General features: G+C 43.7%; 1 protein-coding gene across 1 annotated transcript in view; it reads left to right on the top strand.

The window, feature by feature from the left end:
- Positions 1 to 15,739, top strand: part of SLC1A4 (solute carrier family 1 member 4) — a 102,398-nt gene that overhangs the window by 26,893 nt on the left and 59,766 nt on the right. The window lies entirely within an intron of this gene.

The following is a 15,739-nucleotide window of genomic DNA, read 5'->3' as shown; positions in this document are numbered from 1 at the left end:
TTGCCATTGACAGGTTTTGGTTCGCCGTATCAATTGTTATGTATAGAGTGCCTGGGGGGCCCCATTGTAAAACTTGCATCAGGGCCCACAGCTCCTTAGCTACGCCACTGGTGGGAACTTACAGTGGCGGTGAGTTGAAATCTACGCCCTGGCAGCCACATCAGCATCAAAACAGGGCGTAGATTTCAACTAGCGCTGTCCTTAAAGAGTAACTGTCAGGCTGCAGAAGCTAATTTAAACCTCTATTCTCCTGTGTTAAACAGTTTAGAAGGAAGCCCAAAAGCAATTAGTGAAGATAAAAATCTCAGTTACCTTTGATGTGTGCTTATCAGCAAGTCTGTTATTCTTAAGAAGACGCAAGCCGCATACCATACTGCAAAGCATTCTGGGGCTCTCCCCTCGGCTGCTAATGAGACGTTACAGCAGCTTGTAATCGCGTAGCACTGATAAATCTTGGGCAGAGTACACTGCAGGAGTCAGCTATTGTTCCTAGCCACATGGCTCATTAATATTCACTGCACACTGTGTTGTTCAAGTACAAGCTTATCTGTGATCAGGAAGCAGGCAGGACATGACGACACATTTGACAGAAAAACATGGAGCCTGCCATGAGCTGTCAGGAGCATCTATCTCTGCATATACTATATACAAATTCTGTGAAATCCAAACGTGGACAGTGAAATGCATATGTAATGTAAGTACAGCCAATCTTTAGCTACTGATATATGTGTTTATTTTCTCTGAGACCTTATACCTAACAGCTCCTCTTTAAGTAGTAATGCAATGCTGAATCCTTAGCCAGCTACCAACACCTTACTAAATTGTGTTAAATTATTTTCTGAAAATGGTGTTAGCTTCATGACCTGTGTGAAAGTAGGAGTGCACCCTGGCTTATAAGGAAATGAAAGACCATGATAAGTAATTGAGAACAATGGTGCCCATATATGGTACAATAAAAACGTTTGATTTTCCCATTTATTCAACCAAAGTGAAAGTTGAAAAGAATTTTTTTTTTCGATTAAGAAAAACAAAAGCTTATCCTGTTTTTTTTCGATAAAAATCAGATCGGACATGTTGAAAAAGTCTTTATACTCGATCATTTTTCCTGGTTTTTTTTTTGACAAATCAAACGTTTGTGTCTGGTACCTCAAAAACAACTATGCGATTTTATGAGCAGTGATCAAGTATTACATAGTAACTTTTATTTGGACACCGACATATTACAGAGTAAAATTTATGAGGGCAGATACCTAGTATAACATACTAGCACTTGTATGGTCACAGACATACTTGTGCATGGTACCCTATATATGGACTGCGCTGATCTAATATTACATTGTAACATTGCTATAAGCAATGATCTAGTATTACATAGTAACTTTTATTTGGACATGAACATAGTATTACTGAGTAAAATACCTAGAAGTTCTGGTTCACCATGAGCTTGCTGGGTAATCTGTAACTCAGAGTAAAATTTGTATGGGTAACTACCTAGTGTTACATACTAGCATTTGTATTGTCACAAACATACTTTTGCATAATAACTTTTATATTGGCTGCACTGATCTAATATTACATAGTAACATTTCTAATGGTGCTGACAGAGTGATTGCTACTCTTATCCTGTGCATATACTGTACCTTGTTACCAGGGCCGGGCCGAGGCAGAGGCTGAAGAGGCTCCAGCCTCAGGGCGCAGTGTAGGAGGGGTCGCACAATTCATTCAGCTGTCATTCCCAATTGTGTTTGAAGCACAAAGAAATAAGAAAAGGACATACATAGCAGTGACTGCAAGCCAGATAACTAGAGATTAAGGTGTTGGGGATGTTGGGGGCCCTGGGGCGCCTCTTAGTCTAATAGCAATTAGTGTGTGATGGCTGGGGTGGGAGGGATGGAGGGGCGCACTTTGCAGTCTCAGCCTTGGGTGCTGAAGGACCTTGTCCCGGCTCTGCTTGTTACATGTTCATTCTATCGTTGCCATTAACTCTACGGTATGACAGTCAGATTAGTGTGCAGAAGGCCAGGCCAACATTTTACAGTTGAATTTGTCACAATCACACAAGATTAGTGAAGTTAAAGAAATTTTCCTTCTTAAAACAGAAGGTATTTGCAGTTATCCAGGTTGAAGTGAGCATATGATGTCTCCCACAATGCATCACTGCTGAGTATTCAAATTGTCCCTGTGTTGTTCCTGAACGCTAAATGGCCGTGGCAGCTAGTGGAAGCAGGCCCTAGCTGATGTCAGCATTTCACGTGAAATCACAATTTGGCATTACATGCAAAAAGAGCTTTTCCCTACTTTTTATTGCCCATACAGTTATACTGCCTGCCTTTATTCCAAAGCAATGCCATTGCATGAGTAAGTTATATGAAGTTTATTCAGAAAGGTCTTCAGTGAAAAACATGTTCTACTTACAATCAATGAAGCTTGCATGCACAAGCTTTCCTGCTGTATTTGCTTTAGGTCGCATTCACAGTGGGACGTTATTGTCCCGCGTTGTAAAGTAATTATAATGCAGGATAACGCACTGTAATGTTAAGCCAAAGCAACATTCACAGTGCGATGTTAACGTCACGTTGTAAATGTTGCATTATGGTAACTCACTGCTTGCAGAGCGTTACCTCTAAACGTAGACGTTAACAGATGCAGAGAGGCATACTTTTCATTGACTGTATGCTCCACTGTATGCCATGGTAACACAGAGTTAATGTGCGTTACCACCTTTTTTTTCGTTGCGTTGTAATGCTGCGTTGCGACTTTAACAACGCAATTACAACGCAACGTCCCATGATTTCCTTAATCACTCTAGTGGATCCAGTCCCATCCATTTACATTGGCAGAGAGTTTAGGGAAATCGCTAGTGAAGCGCTCCCTAAACGCTCAAAAATCGCTCTAGTGGGTTTCAGGCCTCATAATGTTCAAAGTCAGCTTTCAATGATTAGAATAATTCGTTTTCTATCTGACACACCCTGAGTCAGGGGGCAGACTTCTGAGAATGTATATTATCCTGATAGCCTAAACAATCGATTGCATGAGATCATTTCCCTTTAGCTGTCTTGTAATCATGTAGTTGTAAAATATATTCACTCGCTTCCTCTAGTTTCTTTATTGCTTCTCATAATCTAAGATTGTGACCTTCATGATCTCAGCTCACGAAAATAAAACTCATGGAATACCAGAGCAATCTCTTGCAAGCACATATTAGTGTGAATGTATCCACAGTAGTGCGAGCAATAACTATCTTCAATGGGTGATGAGGTTTAGTTGGTTGCAGATAATGTAGTTAACAGCTCTATACCAATATCCTAAAATGTAGTTCCCTTGAGTTACCTCTCTTTCCTCACTCCCCACTTACTGTAATCCTAACCTCACCCCCTGCCTAATCCCACTCTTTTGTGCCTAGTGTTATTCTAACCCCTTCCTTTCTACTATCCCAAAAATACTTAATGTTAAAGGGATACTGTAGGGGGGTCGGGGGAAAATGAGCTGAACTTACCCGGGGCTTCTAATGGTCCCCCGCAGACATCCTGTGTTGGCGCAGCCACTCCCCAATGCTCCGGCCCCGCCTCCGGTTCACTTCTGGAATTTCTGACTTTAAAGTCAGAAAACCAATGCGCCTGCGTTGCCGTGTCCTCGCTCCCGCTGATGTCCCCAGGAGTGTACTGCGCAGACACAGACCATACTGGGCCTGCGCTGTGCGCTCTTGATGACATCAGCGGGATCGAGGACACGGCAACGCAGGCGCAGTGGTTTTCTGACTTTAAAGTCAGAAATTCCAGAGGTGAACCGGAAGCGGGGCCGGAGCATCGGTCAGTGGCTGCACCAACACAGGATGTCTGCGGGGGACCATTAGAAGCCCCGGGTAAGTTCAGCTCATTTTCCCCCGACCCCCCTACAGTATCCCTTTAACTTTGCACCTAATATTAACCTTTGACTCCCAGATACCCAACCTAATCTGTCCCCTAAGGCCAGTTTTACTTATGTTTTTTGCATTGCGGTGGGTATGCTATGCACCTGCTGCATCCCACCGCAACGCAAAAAATGACAAACATATGACCCTGTGGCAGAGTCCGGCGTCAGGGTCATATGCATAGCGCCTCCCCCAACTCAGTGACATACTCCATGCTAGGCAGGAAGTACGTCACTGGGATTCCCCTCGGTCCGCACATGTGCACCGCGACGTCGTCCATAGACTTCTATTACCCCAAGCACGATGCACTAAGTGCAGTGCTTGCGGTAACGTGCTGTTGCCCTTGGGCTGGCTCAAATACTTCCAGCGCACCACAAGGGACTGCAATATGTGTGAAAGTCGCCATAGACTTTCATTGCTTTTGCTGCAAAATAGGGTAATGCAAAGTAGGGGTTACCTGCTAGTGTAAAATCTATAACCCAAACCTGTTCTGAGTCTAATACTAACCTAACTCAAGACTATTCCATACCCTATCATAACTAGTATTGGTCTTCAAATTTGGAACATCATTCTGAATTCACCCGAACACCACTATTCAGCACTGCGGACAGTGCCAGGAAGTGTTTACTTACTTGTGCTCCACGAAGGGTTCCACGTGACTCCGATACTGCCTCCTTTCGGCTCCGGAAGGAAGAGGTATGGAGTCACATGACTCCAGCTGTGAAGCGCAAGTAAGTGAACTCCCCCTGGCGCTGTCCACAGGTTCAGTGCTGAATGGTGCTGAAGTGTGGTGCTGAGGTGAATTCGGAACAATGTTTCCAAATTTGAAACAACAACACTAATCATAACTGAACCTAATATTAACACTGACCTAAATCCTAACAATAACTACTGACTTTGCCTCACTCTTAGTAGTTCCACATAAAAGCAATACTTAGCATTTCAGTCAGAGCATGAGGTATGAGCAGCAAGGTGACACAGTGCATGAACTCGCACTTTGCAGCACTAAGGTTCAAAACTCAGCCAGGACATTATCTGCATAAAGTTTGTATATTAACTGGCTTTCCAAAAATTATCCTTAAAGTGAACCTGCGTGGAGGGGGCTGGAGGAAGCCCCAGGTATGTATAAAACTTTTAGTCTCCCTCGTCTCAAATTCACTTTAAGCCTTGTACCCACTGTAGATGGTTCTCAGAATCTCTTACGAGAATCTAGTGTGGTGTTTACTGCATCCACCAATCCCCCTCAATGCGATCATCTCGGCTGAGCACAGGCTGAGGGTTTGTTCTTCCTCTCACCCTTCTCACTCTGTGCTGCGCAGTCCCTAGCAACAGCACGACTGTGCAGAACTCGGTCCCAGACTATTGCCCGAGTGGTCGAGTCCCAATCCCTGGGTGAACAGTCTTCGTATGTGTGTACAATGCTTGTAGTAGGGACGGAAGACTGTGACAGGAATAACATTGTGAGCTGAGGGACAATTAATGACATGACATATGCTTTGTGTAAGTGCAGTAAAAGCCATGGGAATGCACTCCCCATTGTAACCCCACTTAACCTATAAATAAGACAGCAGGATATAGAGTGGATAAAGGCCACAGCTGGTTTTATTGGGGTTTAAAAAGAAAACATGTCTGTTTTAAAACACACTTTTATTTGCAGATAACCAAATAAACTCAATAAAGAGAACAACACAGAATTTAATACTTCATAACACTTTGGCAACTGTCAAATGGCCACCCAAGTCCGGGTGCCATTATCCTTGCCTTCACCTACTGATAGGCAACACACCCCCAATAAAGGTACGGCCAACGACAAGGGAGGGTGGGAGGGCAGCTCTGGTCCGGACAGGAATTTTGTGCTGCGCCACCATCTCTGAGCCTTTTTATAAGGGGGAAACTGGCTTCTTCCTATTGGCTGCTTGGGGGAGAGACACACCTGTAAAAATGAAGGAGAGACACCTGCCAGGTAATTAAGCAATCCCCCTGAGGGTCGGCAATCCCATGTAGGCCCCATTTGAATGCTGAGGCCTTTCCATTCCTTCCCGTCAATGATGATTGTATGATAATGGATTTTCTTAGTTTTTTTTCATCATTTAAACTGACCAGTAGTGATTATACACTGTAAATAAATGAATGACCAGTCTGAGCTCTCTGATATGTTGAAGTCAGTAGTTCACAGGCAGATTCAGTCAAAGTCATTGAATCTCTTCTTAACCTCCTGGGCGATAATCCCGAGCTGAGCTCGGGGTATGTCGCGCAGGAGGAGTTCTCAGGAGCTGGTGGGCCGATTTGCATAATTTTTTTTTGTTACATGCAGCTAGCACTTTTCTAGCTGCGTGTAACTTCCGATCGCCGCCGATCTGCCGCTACCCGCCGTGCCGCGCAGCCCCCCCCCCCCCTCCCAGACCCCTTGCACAGCCTGGCCAATCAGTGCCAGGCAGCGCTGAGGGGTGGATCGGGACTCCCTCTGACGTCACGACGTCCATGACGTTGTTGACGTCATCCCGGCAGGTCGCCATGGCGACCGGGGAAGCCCAGCAGGAAATCCCGTTCTGAACGGGATTTCCTGCTTACTCTGATCGCCGAAGGCGATCGGAGTGGGTGGGGGGATACCGCTGCGCATCGGCTATCATGTAGCGAGCCCAGGGCTCGCTACATGATTTAAAAAATAATTATTTTTTTTTAAAAAGTGCTGCGCCCCCTCCTGGGCGATGTAATTGTATCGCCCAGAGGGTTAAAGCAAACCTGAAGTGAAAATAAACTTATGAGATAATGAATTGTATGTGTAGTATAGCTAAGAAATCGTACATTAGTAGCAAATAACAGTCTTATTTTGTTTTCCAGTACAGGAAGAGTTAAAAACTTCAGTTGTTATCTATGCAAAAGAGTTTCTCTGAGCTCTTCGACCCTCTGGGTTGAATACAGTCTTGTTTTCTTAAGCACTTAAACAGCCATGAAACAGTGAGAGACAGCCTGATATAAGGTTTTACTGCAGGAAAGTTAAAAGGGTCATTCTTTATCCTTAGTTTTATAGTTTAAAAGAAAGAGTGTGGTTTCTAAACTGCAACTGTGACAGAATGATGCAATGTTATAAAAAAAAAAAAGCTATGTAACTGAAAATAAAAATATGAGACTCTTTTCTTTGCTACTAATGTTGTATTCATTATATACTACACATACAATTCATTATATCATACTTTTTTTCACTTTAGGTTTGCTTTGTGCAGTGTATACAGATAGTTAATGTGATGAAACAAAAAAATAATAATAAGGTGGAGGGAGGTGTATTTACCACTCCAGATAGAAGAACCCAAACCACAGGGTTATTGTAAAAAAAAATTATTTATTCAGCACCATTAAAAGGACAATGCGTTTCACAGGTCTCAGCCCGCTTCTTCAGGTCAATACAAGTGCCTTTAAAATATGGTCACAAGCATGGTCGACAGATCTTTAGGTGCCGGATCTTTGGGCGCCTCCACCCCCCCAGTACTATACATTACAACTCCTTTGGAGGTGTTCACCTTTCCGGGTGTGGTGTTATTATCTAGAAGAAGGACCAGCCTGGAGTGCGACCATCCACTGCCAGCAGGACCTGGAATACCGAGCGAAGACAGTTATTTCCCCTTTGGCGATATACGGTGGTTGCAGAGACTGCAACCCACCTTTGTGAGTATAAATACTCATGCTACAATCTAACATCTAATACCCCGCAATACTGCACCATTTGGCTCCTGGTCTCTCCTTGTCATACAGGTGACCGCGGTATTCCCACAGTGACCACCTTTTCTACTTGTGCAGTGTATGGCCACCCCAGGGCATGGCTCCCTAGGTTGACCTCCTACCTTCAGTCTTTACTGGTATTCTAAATAAATCATCGATATAGGAATCAGTGTTGCCAACCGCCCGTAAATTTACGGGCAGCCCGTAAATTTTGATACAAAATGAGCTGCCCGTGAATTCCGTAAGGAATTCAGCAGCGTCCGTAAGGGTGGCCAGTCGGCCACCCGCCCTGTTCCAGGAGGACAGCAGCGCAGTGGAGGAAGAGCTGTGGGCAGCGGTGGAGAAGAGGGGCAATCTCCCCCCCCCCCCTTCTCTCACCTTAGTGCTCTCCCTCCCTCGCTGACTGTCCCCTCCTGATCTAAGTGCGGAGTGGCGTTTGGCAGGGGGCGGGACTTACCTTCCGTCACGCTCCTGCGCCAGAAGTTCTGCTGCTCTGGTCTGGACCAGACCAGAGTAGCGGCAAATCATCCTGCGCCGGCGACAAGACGCAGGTAAGTTCCACTCGCTGCCGCCTGCCAGCCACTTAGCACTTAGATCAGGAGGGGTCAGTCAGCGAGGGAGGGAGAGCACTAAGGTGAGAGAAGGGGGGTAGATTGCCCCCCTTCTCCACCGCTGATGCCACAGCTCTCCCTCCACTGCGCTGCTGTCCTCCTGGGGGGGGGGGGTCACCTGGCTACCTATTGTGGGCACATATACCTCTGGCTACATATACTGGGCACATATAACCCTGACTACATATACTGGGACATATACCCCTGGCTACATATACTGGGCACATATAACCCTGGCTACATATACCTGTGGCTACATATACTGGGCACATATACCCTGCCTACATATACTGGGCACATATACCCTGCCTACATATACTGGGCACATATACCCCTGGCTACATATACTGGGCACATATAACCCTGACTACATATACTGGGACATATACCCCCGGCTACATATACTGGGCACATATAACCCTGGCTACATATACCTGTGGCTACATATACTGGGCACATATACCCTGCCTACATATACTGGGCACATATACCCTGCCTACATATGCTCGGCACATATACCTCTAGCTACATATACTGGGCACATATAACCATGACTACATATACTGGGACATATACCCCTGGCTACATATACTGGGCACATATAACCCTGGCTACATATACCTGTGGCTACATATACTGGGCACATATACCCTGCCTACATATACTGGGCACATATACCCTGCCTACATATACTGGGCACATATACCCCTGGCTACATATACTGGGCACATATAACCCTGACTACATATACTGGGACATATACCTGTGGCTACATATACTGGGCACATATACCCTGCCTACATATACTGGGGACATATAACCCTGGCTACATATACTGGGCACATATACCCCCTGGCTACCTATTGTGGGCACATATACCTCTGGCTACATATACTGGGCACTTATAACCCTGACTACATATACTGGGACATATACCTGTGGCTACATATACTGGGCACATATACCCCTGGCTACATATACTGGGGACATATACCTCTGGCTACATATACTGGGCACATATACCCCTGCCTACATATACTTGGGACATATACCTCTGGCTACATATACTGGGCACATATACCCCTGGCTACATATACTGGAGGATGCTGGCTGTTTGCCATTATGTGCATTTACTGGTGAAAAGCTGTCTCTTATTATGTGCATTTACTGGTGAAATGCTGTCTCTTATTATGTGCATTTACTGGTGAAAAGCTGTCTCTTATTATGTGCATTTACTGGTGAAAAGCTGTCTCTTATGTGCATTTACTGGTGAAAAGCTGTCTCTTATGTGCATTTACTGGTGAAAAGCTGTTACTTATTATGTGCATCTACTGGTGAAAAGCTGTCTCTTATTATGTGCATTTACTGGTGAAAAGCTGTCTCTTATGTCCATATACTGGACAAAAGCTGTCTCTTATTATGTGCATTTACTGGTGAAAAGCTGTCTCTTATTATGTGCATATACTGGTGAAAAGCTGTCTCTTATTATGTGCATTTACTGGTTAAAAGCTGTCTCCTATTATGTGCATTTACTGGTGAAAGCTGTCTCTTAGTATGTGCATTTACTGGTGAAAAGCTGTCTCTCATTACGTGCATTTACTGGTGAAAAGCTGTCTCTCATTACGTACATTTACTGGTGAAAAGTGGTCTCTCATTACGTGCATTTACTGGTAAAAAGCTGTCTGTCATTACGTGCATTTACTGGTGAAAGGCTGTCTCTAATGTGCATTTACTGGTGAAACGCTGTCTCTCATTATGTGCATTTACTTGCCATGCCCACTTTTGTCGCCGCGGCGCGCTTTGCTTGCCGCAAATTTCCTCGAACATGTTGCCCCCTACCCATTTGACTGCCCCCTCGTATGTGCCAGTCTAGAACCGGCCCTGTACCCCTGCCTACGTATACTGGGCACATATACCCCTGGCTACCTGTTCTGGGGACATCTATACCCCTGGCCACCTATTCTGGGGACACCTATAGACCTGGGGCTACCTATTTTTGGGGAACCACTGCTGTCAGATTAAATGTATTTTGGGGAACTGCTGCCAGATTATGTGTATGTTGGGGGAATCGCTGCTGCCAGATTACATCTATTTTTTGGGAACCACTGCCATATTGTCTGTATTTTGGAAGAACCTCTTCCAGATTACATAGATTTTTGGTGAAATGCTGTAAGATTACATGTATTTTGGGGGAAGGGGGGAAAACACTATGGCAGAGCTCAAACTTCCCTGGCAGACCTTTTACAGCAATACTAAAATCATGTATATTTGGCCCCACCCATGACCACGCCCACAATCTGTTGCGTGACCACGCCCATTTTTCGGCGGAGATTTTGTCAGTAAAAATAATCTTTTGGCAGTAAATTTTTAGGTATTTGGCAGAAAAAAATAACGTGAAAGGTTGGCAACACTGATAGGAATGTGTGAAGGAATACAAGTATGTGCGGCTTGGAATGGAGAAAATATAATAGGGAGTGCAATGGAAAGTGCGGCAGTGTGCTACAGGCGCAGAATTCAGAGAGAGACAAGCATCTGACCAAGTGCCTTTCAATGAACAGGAAGCCTGCCAGGTGCTCCCAGCTCTGGCTCTTTGTTCACTAGAAAGCAGACTGCTACTGTATGAATAGACTCCCAAATGCTGCTGGGAAATGAATAGTGAGAGGCCTGCTTCACCAAGGAGAACAATATGCTTTTCATACGGAACAAATGCAGAACGCACTGCTCCCTAATATAGGAACATATTTGGAACAGGATATGTCCCAAATGTCTTCAAATCACAAAGTACTGCATGGATTCAGACCTCTCTGCAGTTTTCTTGTGCATTTTGTAACTATGCTTAACCACCGCAAGCGCTTTATCCCGAATACCTTTGTGTTCAGTATAAATTCAACAATCATTGATTGTACTTCTTTATCTAAGTAGACTTTAAAATATTGTTGGTGCTGGAATTTGGCTTTGTTCGGAACCCAGCTTGGAAGGAGTAATTATCAGAGTTAAAGGGAACCTAAGATGAATGATTAGGGGCAATTTATACTAACCTGGGGCTTCCTCCAGCTCCATGAGGATCATGGGCTCCCTCGCCATCCTCCCCTGCTGCTCCGTTTGCCCAGAATACTCTCCTGTATCTTCTTTAGTGGTGGTGTTCTGCGCCTGCACGGCCCCCGGTCGAGCTCCTGCAGCTCCGATTGTTCTGTGCCTCATGATGAGGGTGCGTGCGGCCGGGCTGCGAAGGCACAGAACACCACGACTGGCCCTGACTTTGGAAAATACCGGAGGCAATTGTGGGTGAACCGAGCTCCCGTGTAGGATGGCAAGGAAGCTCACGGTCCTCATGGGGCTGGAGGAAGCCACAGGTAAGTATAATTTCCCCCTAACGCCCCTAATCATTCCTCGCTAGTACACTTTAAAGGAAATGTACCTATCCTGCTGTTCCCTGCTGAAATGGTGCTGAATGCAGGGGGTTCAGGTTCCAAACCATGCATTGCTGAATTCTAACACCAACGCTACATTAAAGCAGCAGACACCTTTAGGTTGCTTATTTCCCTTCATGTTCCCCTCCATCTTACTGCTGTAGGACCCATTTGTAGCTGCTACTCCGCATGCCCCTGTGTATCATGTGACCGCTGTCCACAGCAGTCGTGGACAGGAATGTCCTGAGCATGGGCAGTTTAATGTATTATATATATATATATATGTAAAGAACTCTATAAACAATAGATTACGGTAATAAAATACAGTCATGAATAGTAACTATTTCTTTTTGTTCAGTGCTTCCTATCCCCTCCCATAGCTGGTTGCTGCTGATTGAATCGGTGCTGAGGCTTGTGTTTTTTTTTATAGCCACATGTAGGGGTGCTAAGCTAATAAATAAAGCAACTGGGGCACTAGCCTTGTGTCCAGGAGAGTATCCTACTAAAAATTGGATCACAGTCAAAACATTCATGTAATTACACATTATAGATATTTTATAGAAAAGTTGTAAAACTTGTGAGGAGAGTTAATTCGTAAGAGATGTGCAAATCAACCCTATAGTGTTTAAGTAAGTATATCCTGAGCACGTTTGGCCACACAACTGGTAAACTATTTCAACAGTTCTTCAAAATAAACTCTTTATACTGTATGTTCAGCTGCTTAGGTCTCAGGAGTTTTGTTACACTTTAACCGTACTTGACATTTCTGCACCTGTTTAGAACGTACTTCAAAGACACAATAATCTGTCCTGAAGAAGTGGGTGTGTACCTGTGAAATGCATTGGTTAATTGGTGTTTTTTTTTATTTTTATTATTTAATAAAATTAATTTAATTGACTTGCCATTTTCTCATCCTTGAGGTAAATGTTGAAAATATGTATAAGAGCCTCCTGCTGCCTGCTTGTTGATTTGACTTGGGGACTTCAGCAAGTAGACAAAGTGATAGGGCGAGCGGCATAAGTGTAATGCTGGGAATACACGATGAGATTTTTCTGCAGATTTACTGTCCAATCAGTTTTCCGATCGACCTTCATTCACTTCTATGAGAAATCAATCAGAAAAACGATCGAAAATCAGATCGGACCTGTCGGAAATTATCTATCCAACTATCAATCTGCCATAAAATCTCATGGTGTATTCCCAGCATTAGGCAAGCATATTGGTAGAAAGGTTAGAGTTAGACATATATCAGTAAGAAGGTTTGGCAAATAGCTTGAGAGATAGGGTGAGTGGTGTGTTAGGCAAGGGTTTGGCTAGGCATTTTGATAGAAAGAGTATGCTGGGAATACAGCATGAGATTTTTTTTCTGGCAGATAGATGGTTCGATATATAATTTCCGACAGGTCTGATTTGATTTCCGATAGTTTTTCTAATCGATTTCTCATAGTAGTGAATGGAATTCGATGAGAAAAACGATAAGAAAATTGATTGGACAGTAAATCTTAAAAATCTCATTGTGTATTCCCAGCATCAGAGTTAGGCATATCTGTAAGAAGTTTTGGCAAGTAGATAGAGTGATAGAGTAGATAGAGTGATAGGGTGAGCGGCGTGTGAGGCAAGGGATTAGCTAGGCATTTTGATAGAAAGGTTAGAGTTAGGCATATCAGTATGAAAGTTTGGCAAGTAGATAGCGTGATAGAGAAAGTGGCATAAAAGATTAGTTAGGTGCATTGGTAGAAAGGTATATCGGTAAGAAGGTTAGTGTTTTGATTTATCAGTACAACGATTAGTGTTAGAAGATAAGGTAGGGGAAGGATAGGATCTCCATAGAGCAGAACATGTTGCTCGACAAGGAGCCAAATAGAGCATTTGTACAGTAAAAGTGCACCTGAAACAATTAAAATGGCCATTATTGCAACTGTGTACAGGCCCTAATTGTTAATTTGGATTTCTGTGTATTACAATATGTTGTCTTTTTTGAAAACTTTTTTTTCCTGGAGCAATCTGTACTTAAAATAAAAAATGGCTTGTGCATAAGTGATAAATAGAATAAAAAACCAGTTTGTTTTTACAAAAGAGTTGTCCATTGATGTGACTATGCCAAACTATTTTTTTGTTAATAATTGGGGCATCACTTCTTGCTTGAAGACAGAAAAGGAAGTTAGAGGAGATCTCCCTACAAGGGCAGGGAACTACAACCTTAGAAAATAGTTATCTGAACCTGGAACCTTTGCTTCTCGCTGGAGACCCTCTTAGCCTCTATCTCGGTCACCTCCTCTAAATCTCACATCCAGTACTTCTTATGAGTGCACCCTCTCCTTTGGAATGCTCTCCCTCAGCCTGTCCATTTATGCTCAGAGCCCGGAAACCTTCAAATGTACCCTCAGAACACACCTGTTCAAACAAGCCCATCATTTGCTATAGGTAGCACTGGAGCTTAGGTGTCTCCTTACCTAATGTATTCAACCCAGTACCCTCTAGATTGTAAGCTCGCAAACGGATCTAGTCACAGGTCGATTGGATCCGTTTTCATTCCGTTGCCACTCCGTTTCTGATCTGTTTCCCCACATCCCCCCCAGACTTTTCTGTTTAGAACGGTCCGTTACTTCACTAGCGTGAAGAAACGTTCAGTTCTCTCATTGCCCCCAATGCAGGGCTTTTGCCTCCTTTTCCGTTCCGCTGGGCTTAGCGGTTGGGCAAAATTGCTGCAGAAGGAAAGTTACGATCCGTTCAGCGGATCGTGCAGAACGGATCCATTCGAATGAATAGACCCATAGGTTAACATGGGATCCATTTGCATCCGTTAGGATCTGTTCCGTTCCAAACTGACCGTTTTTTAACGCCAGTGTGAACCGGGCCTTATCCTTAACTCCTATTCCATGGCCAAATGTGAAATATTGCAATTCACCTCACTTCCTGTGCTACTGACACCTGTTACAGTGACCCACAATGAGTAGCAATTAACCCAACAAGGACCCAGCCAGCAATAAAAACCCTATGGATATTCTAAAATGTTTACTATAACAAAACATATTTAAACTAGAAGTATGGTCCAAGCTGTGTTTTGTTGCATGAATCTCTGTTTGTTCGCTTACGATTCAGTTTTGTCCTGTACAGCATAAACAACCCTCCCTTCTGCTTTTATACATTGGTTGAATAAATGAAGCGTACCTATCAGGCAAATTATTTTGGGCCATGCTGCCCTGTGTCTGGGGTTGAGTAAACACGTTACAAAATAAATATACTGATAGCCTTGAAAACCTTGTGTCACAGTTTCAACAAAGACAGCGGTTGGATTAGGAGACGAAATGTATTCATTTATTTTTTTAAAGACTAAAAGACTAAGGCAAGGCCATCCAGTTAGAAGCTTCTAAACTTACCAGTAGAGAGAGGTGTACTTAACCTGTTTGATATCTGTTTGGTGGTTACCTGAAAATTCTGCTTTCATTTCCCAGAGTTCTCATCCATCTGCTCATGTTTTTCTTTCTTTGTTTTATTTATGTTAACAAACCTGGTGTTTTGCTTTTGGCCCCTTTTACCTGGACATCCAAACCACATGCTTGTAAAGTATTGCAACTGAATAGCAGCAGATGTTCATGTGCAAGGTCAACACACGCCCCATTATGAACCCTTGCAGCTGCCTGCAGGCCAGCCACCCTGCAGGTTCACAGAAGCAGCTCACAGGCAGTGGATGCACCATGTGTCAGATGCCATTGGGAAATTAAGCTAAATACCCACCACAAAGACCACGGAAGACAATACAAACGATTGTTCCCTGATCCATATTCCATAATAGCGTGCCATGGGAACAAACGACGGGCACAAACACAACATTTAACAATTGCTGTAATTAGCATGGGGGTCAATAGAGATCGGAACGACTGTCCGATCAAAAATGCACTGCGTTGCAATCACGATTTTTTTCTATTTTATTTCTATTCTATTTTCTTTTTATGTGCATGTCAGTGTAATTTTCATGCGATTGTTGATTTTCACAGTGTGATCTGTTAGTAAATAAAATACATGAAGACAGGGACATTGTAAGAAAATTGTAAATTTTTTTCCCTCTCCCATTGACTTTAATCCAAACG

This window comes from Hyperolius riggenbachi, chromosome 4 (assembly GCF_040937935.1).
Source record: "Hyperolius riggenbachi isolate aHypRig1 chromosome 4, aHypRig1.pri, whole genome shotgun sequence".
NCBI classification, from domain to species: domain Eukaryota; kingdom Metazoa; phylum Chordata; class Amphibia; order Anura; family Hyperoliidae; genus Hyperolius; species Hyperolius riggenbachi.
This window is presented reverse-complemented; position numbering and strand designations above follow the sequence as displayed.